At 41.6% G+C, this 16,803-nt stretch overlaps 1 long non-coding RNA gene and 1 other non-coding gene across 2 annotated transcripts in view; one reads left to right on the forward strand and one right to left on the reverse strand.

The window, feature by feature from the left end:
* The first annotated feature begins 3,668 nt into the window (after nucleotides 1-3,668).
* LOC123330347 overlaps nucleotides 3,669-16,803 on the forward strand; it is a 33,082-nt gene continuing 19,947 nt past the window's right edge. Inside the window, exon 1 of the long non-coding RNA XR_006546203.2 lies at nucleotides 3,669-3,764. This is a non-coding gene — a long non-coding RNA (uncharacterized LOC123330347). The remainder of the gene's footprint in view (nucleotides 3,765-16,803) is intronic.
* On the reverse strand, nucleotides 9,250-9,330 carry TRNAL-UAA. The gene has a single exon. It is a non-coding gene; the product is annotated as a tRNA-Leu (tRNA).

Here is a 16,803-nt window from a genome sequence, read left to right on the forward strand (position 1 = left end):
ATTCTTGCTTGGAGACTCCTCATGGCAGGCTACAGTCCATGGTGTAAAGAATCAGACACAACTGAGCAACCAACCACAGCACAGCGCAGAAGGATGAGTAGGATTTTAATAGGTAAGGAACAGCTATGGCAAGAAAGCAATCACTTTAGGGGGGTAAAAAAAAACAGCCAAAAAATCTCCTGTTTATTCAGCTTAAAATGAAAGTAATATTATTTACCTCACTGACTTTTCCTGAGGATTAAATGAAAGAATGAATGTATGGCACTTTGCAAAGCTCATAAAGAGAGCACAATAAATGTTAGCTTTAAAAATACCCCTCTCGAAGAATGTGGGGAAGAGATAGTTAGGGAGTTTGGGACCAACATGGACACGCTGCTATATTTAAAACGGATAATGAACATGGACCTATTGTATAGCCCAGGGAACTCTCCTCAGTGTTATGTGGCAGCCTGGATGGAAGGGGAGTTTGAGGGGAGAATGGATGCATGTATATGTATGACTGAGTCCCTTCGCTGTTCACCTGAAACTATCACAAAATTGTAAATCAGCTATACTCTAGTATAAAATAAAAACAAAAAAATACCCCTCTCAAAGTTCTAGCAGCAGGAATAGACAGGTGGTATTGGGGAAGTCGGACACTACACCTGAGCGTAGGGTTAGTGGAGAGGAATAAGGAGAGATAAGACAACAGAAGAAAGTAGAGTGAGAACTCTCATTCTCCAAACATTTATTAAATACATTTTACTTCCTGGAAAAACAGGGGAAAATGCTATTAGAAACTAAAAGTGACCTGTCAGGGCAAAGACTTGCTTGTTTCCTACTGATTGTCCCCAGTGCCCACACAAAACAGGGCCAGGGACACATTTGGTGTGGAATGACTGTGTGTGAAATGATTTTACCTTATTGGAGAGATAAGAAGAGATTCCCCAATACTTAGCAGAAGGAAATCAGTCTCCGCAGAGACAAGTAGAGGAAGAAGAAGGAAAACATTCAAATCTCAAAGCCTTCGCTATGAGTGTGTGTATGTGTGCTTGCAGATGTAAGTGCATTTCTAATGGATGGTGGATATGTACAATGGGTATGTGGAAGCAGGCTAGAGCAGTGGATGAGGGAGAGAATGCTATCTCTTTCTCTCGCTTTCAGCAGAGATAAGGGTGGCATCTGAGGGAAGAGGCTGCAGAAATGAAAGGGAAAGGGTTTGAGAAGACTGAGAAAGGGCCAGGAATACGACAATATAAAATCCCTGTCCCTCCAAAATTCAAGGTGTTCACATACACACATACCCTGTATGAGTGTTTCATATAAACCAAGCGCCAAGTACTTGTGTAGTACTAAGTACCACACCTGGATTGGTACAGATCAGGGGGAAGGGACAGGCCAAAAGAAGTTCGATACCAGTGACATCAAATGTACGGTAGGAGCTGGACTTAAAGCCACTCGAACCCAGGAGTTTACAAAAATCTGGAAGAAGGTGTTGGACTTCCCATCACATGAGAATTTCAATATTAAATTGAAATTTTAATATCAAATGCAAGATAACTTTGGCTGTTTTGGTCATTGTAACTGATAGCCTGCTGGATAAACTTGGCCCTGCAATCACCTCCTCCAGAACAGAATGTCATTTCCTCCCATCCCAAATAGGTTTCGTGCCCCTCCTGGATATTCTGTCATCACCTTTATTATGGTTTTTCTCCTATATTGTAATTATTTATGTTTCCGCCTTCCCTGATAGATCGAACATCCAGGACTGAGCCATGTCCAAGCTCATCAACATCAGTGCAGCTAGGAGGCTGCGGCTGGGGTTACACATTTGTAAAGAGCCACTGAGGGCCATTAGAGAAAGGAGTCAGAAATATGTTAGGAACAGAACAAGCAAAACAAACAAGTAAAAACATCAGAGACATTATCAGGGATGCAGTAGTCATATTTTGGAATCACCAAATGGTATAGCCATCCACATAGCCACATTTATCTCTAGATCTCTAAAACAAGGTATTTTGGGGATCTTTTTTTGTTTCCACTTGGTTTATCTACCACCACCATTTTCTGAAATTTTCAGAAAAAAATTTTTTTTTAAAATTTCAACAGTCACAACAGTGAAAAGAATTTTAATTCCTTTTTCTGAAAGGCTGTATTTATTTTTAACTGTCCTGGAAAGGATGGATGCGTGCTTCAGACACACAGTTAACTACTTAGTCCACAAAAAGAAAAAGAAAAACTTCTAGTGGTTGTAACCCAAAGCCAAGGGTCTGTGTTATGCCTTTGTGTTGATGACAAGGTTTGTGAGGGTATTTTTTCCCTGCTTTTACTCTCTTGCCATCAAAGGAAGAACCAATTAGGCCAAATAATAATATTTAAAATCTGACAGCCCTTGGGAGCCTGAAGTGAAAACCTAAATCTGCCACGCGGATGCTTTAGAGCCTGTGTTCTAAGCGTGACCAGGGACTCATCCCAGCCTGAAGCCACACACACTCCCAGTGCCTGGGCACAGCAGAACTAATTAGAGAGAGAGGGCTAGGATTCTCTGCCTTGAATGTCACTCTTTGTATTCATCAATGCAAGTTAGAATCCCTCTTCATGTCATATGAGAACAAAAGCAGAATAGCCTAGAACACAGTGAATAGCACAGAATACTCAACTGGTCCTTGTAACTGCCTACAACAAAGCAAAAAGGGTTTGAGAGGGATTTTAACATGTGAAGTGTTTGTGCAGAGACTTAGGACTTCTGTGACTGTGTGTACAGAAGAATTAAACAGCAAAAACAATTTGAAGAATTTGTGTATTTTGTTGCTGTGATGCTGTGACTTCTCCCTATAGCCTCTCTCTTTTTTTTTTTTAACTTTAGATGCGTCTTTGGGTAAAGGGATAAAATTGTTAAGTCTTTTATAGGAGGAAAAAACACAGTGTTTAATGTGAGACAGATACTACAAATTGCTTTTATCGAATTAGCCCAAGAATGCAGTACTTTGTGTGTTTGTGTGTGTCTTGTGTGTGTCACAGGCAGCTCTGTGTACATATACCGGCATCAGGGCTAAAGGGTGCATGAATGTGAATGTTTTCCTGCATTGCCATCGGCTGTGTTTGTGTCCTAGCACAGCTACGCGTGTAAGTCCATGTGTGTCTAAGAATGATCATGTGCAAAAGAAAGGGATTCCTGCTCTATTATTCCAAGCAATTAAACTCCGACAGCACTAGGATGAAGGGGAGGCCCTGATTTTCTTTCCCTTTGCAGTAATTGTCTCAGCAATCATCTTTGATCAGGGAAGAGCAGAGGAGGAGAGTCCTGAAAGTTGACATCCCCGGTATAAATGTACACATTTACATACACAGGGGCAGCGCAGCTCCACGGCTTTTTTACTGACGTCTCTGACCTGAAACCACTGTAGCTCCATTGACGCTTCATTTAATTGAATCCTTCCCTAGCAGTGCAAAAGCCAGAGGACTTGAAAGGGGGGAGGGGAGAGGAAGGATGGGTAATCAAGGCAGACTCTTCTGCCTGAGTGTCTAGAAATGACAGGGAAGTAATTGCTTTTGAAAAGCTAAAAAAATAAAAAGATAGCCCAATTTGTTTCTATTTAATGAGATGCTAAAAGGGGAAGGGGGTTTGCCCCAAACATACCAAAATCCCGCCTCCAGAAAATAAAACCAATTTGGATTTCTGCACCCACAGGAATGAAACGATGTTTTTAAAAGAAGAAAGAAAGTACAATCCTACGAAAGAAAAACCCAGAGACTTCCTTGGTTCAAAATGGCCAGAGACAATGGTAAGTTCATTCTGAGCCCAGAGCCACAGCACAGCCCCTTTTGTCAGCTTCAAATCAGTGAGCCGGAGGGTCGAATCCGTTTAACCTGCCTCCGTGACACATCACCCACCCTCCTGACCCCAGAGCGGCCTCATTTTTATGGATGCAGAAGCTCATGGTGTAATTCATTCCCCTGCACACCCCATTCATTCAGTCGCCTGCTTTTGCCACAAAGGTGCACTGCATATTCTCTGCCGGCTGAAAGGATGAGAGATCAGTCTGCTTCCTGCTTAATGCAGGAGCTGCCCTGCCTTACAGCTGAAGAGTAATGTCTCTTACCCGGTGTCAATCTGGGGCCTGTGTCAGCCATGCAAACAAGCACATGTCCACCAATTCAGGGTCTGAAAGAAATCAGTGTGGACCTGAAGGAATGAGGAAGCAGGTTTAGGAAAAATAAAACCTAAAGGATATTTAATAACCTTTGCCTCCTTTGCCATCAGCTCTCCATAGTTTTTTTGTTTTTTTTTTAGTTATATTTTAATGAAAACATGAGAGCATGTGCACAGCCGGCAGCTGCTTTGCCTTTTGATTTTAGTAACATCTAAAACAAACAAAAAAACCCCAACATAATAACAGTATGTTTCTAGTATGTAACACTTTTACAAAGCACTCTCACATACACTGTTAAATTTATTTAGACCTTTCAACAACCTTGAATAGTAGCAATAGCAGCAGCTTTATAACCCCTTTTACAGATCAGGAAACCAAGGCCCACATAATTTAAAGAACTCACACAATTTTTCACTGTTGACAAGGAGGACAGAAGAGATTTCTGAGGTGTAGTAAAAGGGGCCCACTTCTAGGCTCCATTTTACAGAGCTCTGCTCTGGCCCTTCTCCGGCTGCATCTCATTCCTTCCTATTGTTTGAGGATGAGATGAAGGGAGGTACCCACTCATTGCTTATTAGCACCTCCCGCCACCTCCAGATCACACTCCGCTACCCAGGACTCTAGAATCTCAAGTGTGCTTCTGGGCCCTGTATGGGACTCTTCCCTAGGGCTGCTTGCTGGAGCAAGAGGTGAATGTTGAATGTGCAGGCAGTGTTCACATACATGTTCATGAAATCATTCATCACAAGGAGCAAAACCAGGATAGGAAGAGGAGGGAAATGGGTTGGAATCTGGGACTGCAAGCTGATTCCCCACATTACTGTGATCTAAAGTCCAAGGATTCTTAATAGTACCTGGCCTTCCAGGGTGTTATGAAGATATGCATGTGTGTACATATATGTGTGTATATATACACACAAATATACAAGTAGGAAGATAGAATATATTTTATGCAACCATTTTATATATAACTTTAAAATCGGATAGCTCAGATGGTAAAGAATCCGCTGCAATGCAGGAGATGCTGGTTCGATTCCTGGGTCGGGAAGATGCCTTGAAATAGGAGGAAATGGCAACCCACTCCACTATTATTGCTCAGCGAATCTCATGGACAGAGGAGCCTGGTGGGCTCAAAGAGTCAGACAGGACTGAGCAACTTTAACTTGATATATAACTTTTAAACATTTAGATATATGGTATAATATGTACACTTCCATTGACTCTCTCACCCCAGTTTCTGCAAATGTTAGAGGTAGACCAGTTAAAGTGACATTAGTATACATGATAGAGATGAATGAAAATTTAGAAGAGATTATATAATCTATTTGGTGTAAATTTCCATTAACTCTTTTAAAATGCTCAATTTATTGGCCTTCATAATTCCAGCAGTTTTTCCAACAATTCATTAAATTCTAAGGTATAAATGTCTTCAATAATTAAGGATACTAATAATGACTCTGATGATAAACAAGGGTTTTATGTTTTATAAGTGTACTAGCACAAGCCATAGGTTAATTACTTTGCCAAATTCCTAAATAATACTATCATCAGTTCAGTTCAGTTGCTCAGTCATGTCCGACTCTTTGCAACCCCATGAATTGCAGCATGCCAGGCCTCCCTGTCCATCACCAACTCCCAGAGTTCACTCAAACTCATGTCCATCAAGTCGGTGATGCCATCCAGCCATCTCATCCTCTGTCGTCCCCTTCTCCTCCTGCCCCCAATCCCTCCCAGCATCAGAGTCTTTTCCAATGAGACAACTCTTCGCATGAGGTGGCCAAAGTACTGGAGTTTCAGCTTTGGCGTCATTCCTTCCAAAGAACACCCAGGACTGATCTCCTTTAGAATGGACTACCTGGATCTCCTTGCAGTCCAAGGGACTCTCAAGAGTCTTCTCCAACACCACAGTTCAAAAGCATCAATTCTTCGGCGCTCAGCTTTCTTCACAGTCCAACTCTCACATCCATATATGACCACTGGAAAAACCATAGCCTTGACTAGGCGGACCTTTGTTGGCAAAGTAATGTCTCTGCTTTTGAATATGCTATCTAGGTTGGTCGTAACTTTCCTTCCAAGGAGTAAGCGTCTTTTAATTTCATGGCTGCAATCACCATCTGCAGTGATTTTGGAGCCCCAAAAAATAAAATCTGACACTATTTCCACTGTTTCCCCATCTATTTCCCATGAAGTGATGGGACCAGATGCCATGATCTTAGTCTTCTGAACGTTGAGCTTTAAGCCAACTTTTCCTCTTTCGCTTTCATCAAGAGGCTTTTGAGTTCCTCTTCACTTTCTGCCATAAGGGTGGTGTCATCTGCATATCTGAGGTTATCGGATACTATCATGCTGCATGCTAAATCCCTCAGTCGTGTCTCACTCTTCGCAACCCTATGGATTGTAGTCCACCAGATCCTCTGTCCATGGGGTTCAAGAATACTGGAGTGGGCTGCCATTTCTTACTGCAGGGGATCGTCCCCAACCAGGGCTCAAACCCATGTCTCTTGCATTGGCAAGAAGATTCTTTACCACTGAGCCACCTGGGAAGCCCAAATAATACTACATTGCCCTCAAAATGTTAACGTCTTGGGTAAAAGTGAAACATTTCCTCCAGGAAATTATGAATTCCTTTTCATCAATGAAAGCAGGATTAAAACTTTGCCCCAAATTCATGCCTAAGTTGATCAGTTGTCCATTTTCAGCTGGAGGGTCAGTTCTAAGAGAAGGAAGGTAATCCAAAGTAGATGAGAAAAAGCATTCGTGTGGCTCCGTTCAGGAGTTCACATTTGGTTTCTATAGCAATCCTCCTGCTAACCTAAGGGACTAGCCAAATCTCATCTCTTCCTTGAAGTTCTCTCTCGTAACAGTGAACTTCCATAACACTTCATATTTTTCCCACATGGAGATTACATGAGGTCACAGGCGTAGGCAGAGTTGTAAAGCTTCTAGTACAGAATTGGGGGTTTCTTCTGGGTGCAATGATGAGTTCCTGGAGGGTTTGCATTACTGGAAAGATGCTATCCAGTTTACGTTTTGTTCATTTTCCTATCTACCTCTTTATGCCAGACCATGAGACCCTTCAAGGGATAAACTGTCTTTCCCCTCAAATCTTCCAGTGTCTGAGCAAAGGGCTTGTTTCTTAGCAGGCATGTAATAAATAGTTATTGAATGAATGAGCCTGTAATGAATGTCTGCACCTGAGCCTAAGCAGGCTGCTTCAGAAAGAGACACAAGGGACTTCCTTGGGGGTCCAGTGGTGAGAAATCCACCGACCAATGCAGGGGACACAGATTTGATCCCCAGTTCAGGAAGATTCTGCATGCCGCGGGGCAATTAATCCTGTCCACCACAGTTACTGAAGCACACACAGCTAGAGCCTGTGCTCCACAACAAGAGAAGCCAGCACAGTGAGAAGCCTGCGCACCATGACTAGAGAATAGCCTCTGCTTACCACAACTGGAGAAAGCCTGCACACAGCAACAAAGACCCAGCACAGCCAAAATTAAACAAATAAATTTTTTTTAACTACTAAAAAAAAAAGACAAACACAAAAAGTTCCTCCAACAGCTAGGTATAGAATTAACTGTCTGAGCCAGCAAACCCACTCCTAGGTGTTTATCCAGAATGATTGAATAACAGATATTCACGCATATATGTGTTCACGAATGTCCACAGCAGAACTATTCACAAAGCCAAAAGGGGTGGCAACACAAATGTCCACCAACTGATGAATGGCTAAACAAAACATGGTATAACCACACGATGGAATATTATTTATCCATAAAAAGAAATGAAGCAGATATATGCTACAACATGGGTGAACCTCAAAAAATTATGCTAAGTAAAACAAACCAGACATCAAAGGTTATGTAGGTCACATGCCATTTATGATGAAATATCCAGAATAGCTAAATCCATAGACATAGAAAGATGGAAGATGGTTGCCAGAGGCTGGTGAGAGGAGGGAGTGACTGCTTAGTGGGTACAAAGTATGCTTTGAGGGTGATGAAAATATTTTAGAACTAGATAGAGGTGATAATTGGACATCATTGTGCATGAACCAAACGCCACTAAATTGTATACTCTAAATGGTTAATTTAATGTGATGTCAATTTCGGCTTAATAAACAGACACACAAACAAAATTTAAATCATGGGAGAAGCAGTTATAAATCCCATATTTTAAAATCTGGGAAAAGAAAGGAAGAGAGAAATGGGAGAAAGAGAGAATTAAATAAAATAGTGACTCAAAAGGTTTTTTGGAAGGAAGATTTTAGTGTGTTTTAAGGCAAAGAGGAGAAGACTGACCGCAGCGTTAACTCTGAGGTCTTCCCAGGTTTGGGAAGACAGAGACCAGACACCATGTAACAGTGAAGAGCTTAGTCACACACTCTGGTAAAGAGTGTTGCAGTTGGGATAGTTCAAGGAAAAGTGCAACTGGAAGGAGCATTGGAAATGATCCAGTCCACACTCACTATTCACTAATGTGACAGCCGCCTCTCCCTGTCCAAATGACTTACTTTACCAAGCCCACAGCTATGCAGTGGAAACCATGTCTCCAGACTTACTGAGCATTACAACTGTGTTTGTTTTTACTGTATTGGTAGTTGGGATCATTCGCAAAGTTCATTGCTGTTTAGCTGTTGCTTGTCCTTCAGTTTTCACTTTTTCATTCAACAAGTGTGTGTGGTAAAGTGATAGGAGTTCAGAAGATAGGCATGTTTGGCTGATGCACGCATGCCTAGTCGCTTCAGTCGTGTCCGACTCTTTGCAACCCCATGGACTGTAGCCCATCAGGCTCCTCTGTCCATGGGATTCTCCAGGTAAGAATACTAGAGCGAGTTGCCATTTCTTTCTCCAGGGGATCTTTTCAACCCAGGGATCAAACCCATGTCTCTTACATCTCCTGCATTGGCAGGTAGGTTCTTTACCACTAGCACCACCTGGGAAGCCCAAATATTTATTTGTTTGATTGCACTGGATCTTCATTGTGGCATTTGGGATCTTAGATGGGGCATGTGGAATCTAATTTCTTGACCAGGGATGGAACCCAGGACCCCTGCATTGGGAGTGTGGCATCTTAGCCACTGGACCCACCAGGGAGTTCCCAAAACTGAATCTACTGAGAGTGGGATTTGAACCCACAAGGCACTAGCCCATTGGATCTTAAGTCCAACACCTTAACCACTCGGCCATCCTGCTTGCTGATGAATCCCACCTAACCCTAATTATAGCATGTGTGTCATAAATTCCCAAGGCCCAGTAGCCTTGCCAAGAAGCTAGCATGCTGGGAATTTATTTATCTTTTTAGATCTGAAGTCTGATAGCAAATGAAGTTTGTTCTGCGCGTGTGTGTATGTGTAGTTATGGACATGCCTATGTATGAAATTTTTTTTAACTAATTAATTAACTTTTAAAATATGGAATTACTATTAGAAGTACAAAAGGTACACAGTGAAAATTCTTCTGTTCTGTGTCTCCCACCTACCCAGTAACTTTATTCAATGGCGATCCATGCTTTCCAGTTTTTGTGTGTCCTTCTAGAGTTATTGTATGCATATACAAACAAATGTGCATGTGTGTTAAGTCGCTTTAGTCATCTCCAACTCTTTGTGACCCTATGGACTGTAGCCCTCCAGGCTCCTCTATCCGTGGGCTTCTTCAGGCAAGAATACTGGAGTGTGTTGCCATGCCCTCCTCCTGGGGATTTTCTGGACCCAGGGATCATATCCTTGTCTCTCAGGGCTCCTGCACTGGCAGGTGGGTTCTTTACCACTAGCGCCCCCTGGAAAGCCCATACAGGCAAATACCTGTATGCGTATACAGCCCTCCCCATTTTTACACAAATAACATGCTGTATACCCTGCTCTGCACTTTTTTTTGACATCGTGTTTATGGGTATTTATGGGTTTTCTGGACTTCTTCTGCTATCTATTTTATTTTCCTGAAATGGATACAGAGAAGGAATTTCAATGTAGGAGAGTCATCAGTCATTTCTACAGCTTCATGATATCCTGTTGTCAGATAAACCATTATGTATTTAACTAGTCTCCTCCTGAGAGACATTTAGGTAGTTTCTAGTCCTTTACTATTACAAAACTGCAATGCATAGCGTTTTACATGTGCTGTCTTCCATGTGTGTACAGGTATATCGGTAGGATAAATTATAGAGCTGAACTAGCTAGGCCAAAGGGTATCTACATGTCATTTTAATGTATCCTGGAAAATTGCATCCCATAGAGTTTGGTGCTGGTTTCTACCCCCATCAGCAATATCTGAAAAAGTTTGCTTTGCCACATCTTCACCAGTAAATTATTTTGTCAATAATTTGGGAGTTTTGCCAATATATTAAGTATAAAAAGGCGTCACAGTGAGGATTTAATTTGCATTTCTCTTGCTTTCGTGAAATTGTGTTTCCTAGAGTGCCTGATGAACTATGGACGGAGGTTCGTGACATTTTACAGGAGACAGGGATCAAGACCATCCCTATGGAAAAGAAATGCAAAAAAGCAAAATGGCTGTCTGAGGAGGCCTTACAAATAGCTGTGAAAAGAAGAGAAGTGAAAAGCAAAGGAGTAAAGGAAAGATATAAGCATCTGAATGCAGAGTTCCAAAGAATAGCAAGAAGAGATAAGAAAGCCTTCCTCAGCGATCAATGCAAAGAAATAGAGGAAAACAACAGAATGGGAAAGACTAGAGATCTCTTCAAGAAAATTAGCGATACCAAGGGAACATAGCATGCAAAGATGGGCTCGATAAAGAACAGAAATGCTATGGACCTAACAGAAGCAGAAGATATTAAGAAGAGGTGGCAGGAATACACAGAAGAATTGTACAAAAAAGATCTTCATGACCAAGATAATCACAATGGTGTGATCACTCACCTAGAGCCAGAAATCCTGGAATGTGAAGTCAAGTGGGCCTTAGAAAGCATCACTACGAACAAAGCTAGTGGAGATGATGGAATTCCAGTTGAGCTATTTCAAATCCTGAAAGATGATGCTGTGAAAGTGCTGCACTCAATATGCCAGCAAATTTGGAAAACTCAGCAGTGGCCACAGGACTGGAAAAGGTCAGTTTTCATTCCAGTCCCAAAGAAAGGCAATGCCAAAGAATGCTCAAACTACCACACAATTACACTCATCTCACACGCTAGTAAAGTTATGCTCAAAATTCTCCAAGCCAGGCTTCAGCAATATGTGAACCGTGAACTTGCAGATGTTCAAGCTGGTTTTAGAAAAGGCAGAGGAACCAGAGATCAAATTGCCAACATCCGCTGGATCATCCAAAAAGCAAGAGAGTTCCAGAAAAACATCTATTTCTGCTTTATTGACTATGCCAAAGCCTTTGACTGTGTGGATCACAATAAACTGTGGGAAATTCTGAAAGAGATGGGAGTACCAGACTACCTGACCTGCCTCTTGAGAAACCTATATGCAGGTCAGGAAGCAACCGTTAGAAGTGGACATGGAACAACAGACTGGTTCCAAATAGGAAAAGGAGTACATCAAGCTGTATATTGTCACCCTGCTTATTTAACTTCTATGCAGAGTACATCATGAGAAACGCTGGGCTGGAAGAAGCACAAGCTGAAATCAAGATTGCCGGGAGAAATATAAATAACCTCAGATATGCAGATGACACCACCCTTATGGCAGAAAGTGAAGAGGAACTAAAAAGCCTCTTGATGAAAGTGAAAGAGGAGAGTGAAAAAGTTGGCTTAAAGCTCAACATTCAGAAAATGAAGATCATGGCATCTGGTCCCATCACTTCATGGGAAATAGATGGGGAAACAGTGTCAGACTTTATTTTTCTGAGCTCCAAAATCACTACAGATGGTGACTGCAGCCATGAAATTACTTCTTGGAAAAAAAGTTATGACCAACCTAGATAGCATATTGAAAAACAGAGACATTACTTTGCCAACTAAGGTCCGTCTGGTCAAGGCTATGGTTTTTCCAGTGGTCATGTATGGATGTGAGAGTTGGACTGTGAAGAAAGCTGAGCACCAAAGAATTGATGCTTTTGAACTGTGGTGTTGGAGAAGACTCTTGAGAGTCCCTTGGACTGCAAAGAGATCCAACCAGTCCATTCTGAAGGAGATCAGCCCTGGGATTTCTTTGGAAGGAATGATGCTAAAGCTGAAACTCCAGTACTTTGGCCACCTCATGCGAAGAGTTGTCTCATTGGAAAAGACTCTGATGCTGGGAGGGATTGGGGGCAGGAGGAGAAGGGGACGACAGAGGATGAAATGGCTGGATGGCATCACTGACTCAATGGACGTGAGTCTGAGTGAACTCCGGGAGTTGGTGATGGACCCACTCCAGTGTTCTTGCCTTGAGAATCCCAGGGATGGCGGAGCCTGTCCGCACAGGGTTGGACATGACTGAAGCGACATAGCAGGGAGGCCTGGTGTGCTGCGATTCACGGGGTCACAAAGAGTCGGACATGACTGAGTGACTGAACTGAAATGAACTGAACTGATGAACTACTTGCTTGTTTTCCATTAGGTTATTAAACTTTTGTACATTTATTTGTAGCAGGTGTTTATATATTATAGAAATTGGCAACTTGTTTATGATATGAATTATAGAGCCTTCCAATGTTTCATCTCTCTTTTTACTTTGATTATGATGATTTTTGCCACATAGAAATTTGTTTTATGTTTATTATAATGAAGTTTTGAATGAGGCGATGGCACCCCACTCCAGTACTCTTGCCTGGAAAATCCCATGGACGGAGGAGCCTGCTAGGCTATAGTCCATGGGGCTGCTAAGAGTCGGACACGACTGAGCGACTTCACTTTCACTTTTCACTTTCATGCATTGGAGAAGGAAATGGCAACCCACTCCAGTGTTCTTGCCTGGAGAATCCCAGGGACAGAGGAGCCTGGTGGGCTTCTGTCTATGGGGTCACACAGAGTCGGACACGACTGACGCGACTTAGCAGCAGCAGCAGCATCATGACTTCTGGGTTTTGTCTCATATTTTGCAAGGACTTCTCTCACTCCAATATTATCCTTTTTAATTCTCTCCTTTCTTCTAGTAATTTTGTGGTTTTATTTGTATGTTTTTAATGTATCTGAAATTTATTTTGGTGCATGTGATGCGTTGTTGGGTATTGTGCAAACATCATTTTTCCATCACTGAGCACACAATAAACACAAATGCCATTTGTGTTTATCCCTCCAGTACAACTTGAATCAAAATATTGCTTTGAAAACTGAAGAAATCAATATTGATTGAATTCCTATTATGTGCAAGGCATAATTTCAAATTGCTTTCTTTCTGATTTTCCCTTCAAGAAGAAATGGAGATAGGATTTTAAGGCCTGATATCCAGAAACCTCTTTTAATAGGTAAAAAAAATCTTTAACTATAAAGCATCTCTTGCTATCAGTAGGAACTGGTTATAACTATTCGGTGAGGCAATGGGCTAATTCAAGCTGCAAGCAAAAAAAAAAAAAAATGCAAATAGTCCTTTGTAAGTATGAGTCCTCCTCTTTAACTAGGGTAAGAGAATTAAACAGATGAGAGGACAAATCTTTAAAACCACAATATCTATGAACATGAGATGCTGCTATGTATATAAAGACAGTGATGATAGACATTATATGTAAACATTCACTTGAAATAGGGCTTGTGGGCTCAAAATGTACTAGTACCAAGAGATTGTAAAATAAGGCATTGTCTCTTAGGTAAACTTTGCTTTAGTATCAGAAAGAACATCATAAAGACTGAAAACCTCAAATCACGTATTGCGATAATTCCAGTTGTATAAACTATTAACAGGAACTCTATGATTTGTTATAGCTATTGATAAACTGTTCCTCCAGCCTTTCTTTACTGTATTCTGTAATCACTGGCTATTTACTCCTTGACCTAAGAGCCACCATGCTTCCAGCCCAAATCTACTAATTACTTGATGGTGGGAATATCACTAGGATTCATCTCTTAGAAAAGGTTCTAATAAAAACCAAGTTGTACTCTAGATTGTACAGATTCATAATATGCACATGTGTATGTGTGATTTATCCACATACAATGTTAAAGAAAATCTGTGGAGAGGGGGCAGGAATAAGAGCATAGGGGATAAGTCACAGACAGAGGAGAGAGCAAAATGCAAGAAGCAAATACAGGGATAAATAGCCACTCTTTTAAAGAACATACAGGACTTCCCTGGTGGTCCAGTAGTTAAGAATCTGCCTGCCAATTCAGGGGATATGGGTTTAATCCCTGTCCAGGAAGATCCCACATGCTATGGGGTAACTAAGCCCTTGCGCCACATCTTTGGAGCAGGCTGTCCTAGAGAAGCCCATGCTCTGCAATAACAGAAGCCACTGCAACGAGAAACACGTGCACCACAACGAGAAGGTAGCCCCCACTCGCTACAACTAGAGAAAAGCCTGCGGGCAGCAACAAAGACCAAGAACAATCAAAAATAAACAAACAAACTTAAAAAAGGAACATACAGAAACTGAGAGTGAACAGAAAGGAGAGGCACTTACGGTTTGATACTGCCCATCTATATGATACATAGCTGATTGAAAGCACCTCCAGCAATACACCAGATTCTGTAAATCATTATTTTCCAAGTATCTCTCTCCAACTGGGGTAAATGTGCATTTGCGAGAAGGTGAAAGACAAATATTATTGAGTTCAATTGTCTTTATTTTGGCTGCTCAGAACACAATTTTCTCTGAAAGCGCATGAAGAAAGAAATTCCCTATCAGCCCCTTTCCTTCTTAGGGCCATGAATGACCTTACATGCATGCTCAATCACTCAGTTGTCTCCAACTCTTTGTGACCCCACCCTGGTCTGTAGCCTGCCGGGCTCCTCTGTCCATAGGTTTTCCTAGGCAAGAATAGTGGAGTAGGTTTCCATTTCCTCCTCCAGGGGACCCTCCCAACCCAGGGATCAAACCCATGTCTCCTGCATCTCCTGCATTGGCAGGCAGATTCTTTACCACTGAGCCTCTTGAAGATCCCATATGACTTTGCCCTATCTAAACCAGCTAAGGAAAGGCTAAGGGCATTTATCTTATGCTGGTTCTAATATAATATGAGAATATTTGGATGATTTCATTTTTTGTATCTGTCATCAGGGGTATTAATGGGGATATTAATGCCCACTCTGCAGAGGCTTTCTGATGGTAAATCAAATAACATGTTGTCTAGCAGGTAGCTAAACTTCAATAAAAGGTAATGATGATAGTGATGATGATCATTGTCTCACGAGATAGAGGTGAGTGAAATTGACCTGATTCCTCATGCTTGGAATGGTCTCAGTTCAGTTCAGTTGCTCAGTAATGTCCGACTCTATGACCCCATGGACTGCAGCACGCCAGGCTTCCCTATCCATCACCAACTCCTGGAGCTTGCTCAAACTCATGTCCATCGAGTCTGTGATACCATCCAACCATGTCATCCTCTGTCGTCCCCTTCTCCTCCTGCCTTCAATCTTTCCCAGCATCAGGGTCTTTTCCAGTGAGTCAATTCTTTGCATCAGGAATTGTCTAGTTCCATATAAGTCTCTCCACTACCAAAAACCCTTATTGTAGATCAAGCCTGTGTCCATAAAGGAACTTCTTGGGATCTGTGAAGCAACATTGGTCCCTCCAGAGCAGCAGCTCAAATTGACCTGGTAACCTCTTGATGTTACCACATTGCTTATTCCTAGTTCTTTTGTGAGGCATAGAAATAATTTTTGAAACAGTAGCAATAAAAAAGTTTCTTATAAAATAATGAGCTTTCCTTATTTTGAGCTTTCCTTTGATGCTTGCCACCTCCCTCCCCTTATGGCTCTTTGACCACCATTGAAAAGGCCAGTGTCCTCAATTTGTGCCCAGCTGGAAAGAGAACACTGAACTGAAGAGCGCAAAGAAGCAAAGGAATCACACTGAGATGATATTAATATTTTCCTTTATGAGACATTTCAGCAATCATAACAGAGAATGTCTTATGAGCTGACCATCAGTTTCAAATATGGAAAATGCTTCCTGGCTTTGGGGCATTCATTATGCCCTTACGTTTTAGATGTCACTAACAAAGCAACTGAGAGGTTTGTCCTATATAAATAACATATTTAACATAAAGAGAGAAAAGATAAAGATGACTGCTTCCTAAATCCTGATATGTACCAAGAGTCCTGAACATTTGGTTAGAGAGTCACTCTTGATCCTGATGCATTATTCTTATCCCTCTCCAGTTCACTTTCTTTTTTTCATAATGTCTTGCTATTTTTTTGTATGATTTTGATACCTTCTTTTATGTCTGTAATCACTTTCAATATACTTCTTTTGCAGTCCAGGTTGTCCTGTCACCCGGAGTTCTGAAGTTCTCAGTGGTCTAAATCTGCTGTTTGCTTTGCCTACCTCTCACTAATGGCTTTTAGTTTTATAACACGTTGGTACATCTTTGATGGGGCATTCTCTACAAGAAACCTAGGTGACCTATATGAAGCTGTGGCTCTCTGGAGCATTTTTTTGGATTTGCTCCTGCCAAATGTCACGGGGGTACTACTAGCTTGAGACCAAGTTTGATTTTAATTCTTAAATTTCTAAGCCTGTAAAGCATAGTCACAGATTCTCAGGGGAGACTTTTTTCCCACCCTTGGGCCACGAAAAGACAACATATGGGTTTATTTTCCCTAGGCCATCCTTTTAAAAGTCATGGT

The sequence above is a fragment of the Bubalus bubalis genome, chromosome 18 (genome assembly GCF_019923935.1).
Source record: "Bubalus bubalis isolate 160015118507 breed Murrah chromosome 18, NDDB_SH_1, whole genome shotgun sequence".
NCBI lineage: Eukaryota > Metazoa > Chordata > Mammalia > Artiodactyla > Bovidae > Bubalus > Bubalus bubalis.